We start from the raw sequence: 203 nt of genomic DNA, 5'->3' as shown, positions 1-203 counted from the left end.
ACGCGGGAGCCCCACCCCGAGGCCAAACATCACAGGGCACATCACGTGTGTGCTCGATAAGAAGGACGACACGCACAGGCGGAGAGGTCCTAGGTCCTCGCCGGAGAGGACGCGGTGGTCGATCTCGACGAGGTTGCCAAAACCGGAGAACGCCCGAGCAATTCAAGTATGTTGCTCCCACAGAAACATGAGATGTAACCAGC

This window comes from Triticum aestivum, chromosome 1D (assembly GCF_018294505.1).
Source record: "Triticum aestivum cultivar Chinese Spring chromosome 1D, IWGSC CS RefSeq v2.1, whole genome shotgun sequence".
In the NCBI taxonomy this organism is placed as follows: Eukaryota; Viridiplantae; Streptophyta; class Magnoliopsida; order Poales; family Poaceae; genus Triticum; species Triticum aestivum.
Note: the sequence above shows the minus strand (reverse complement) of the source record.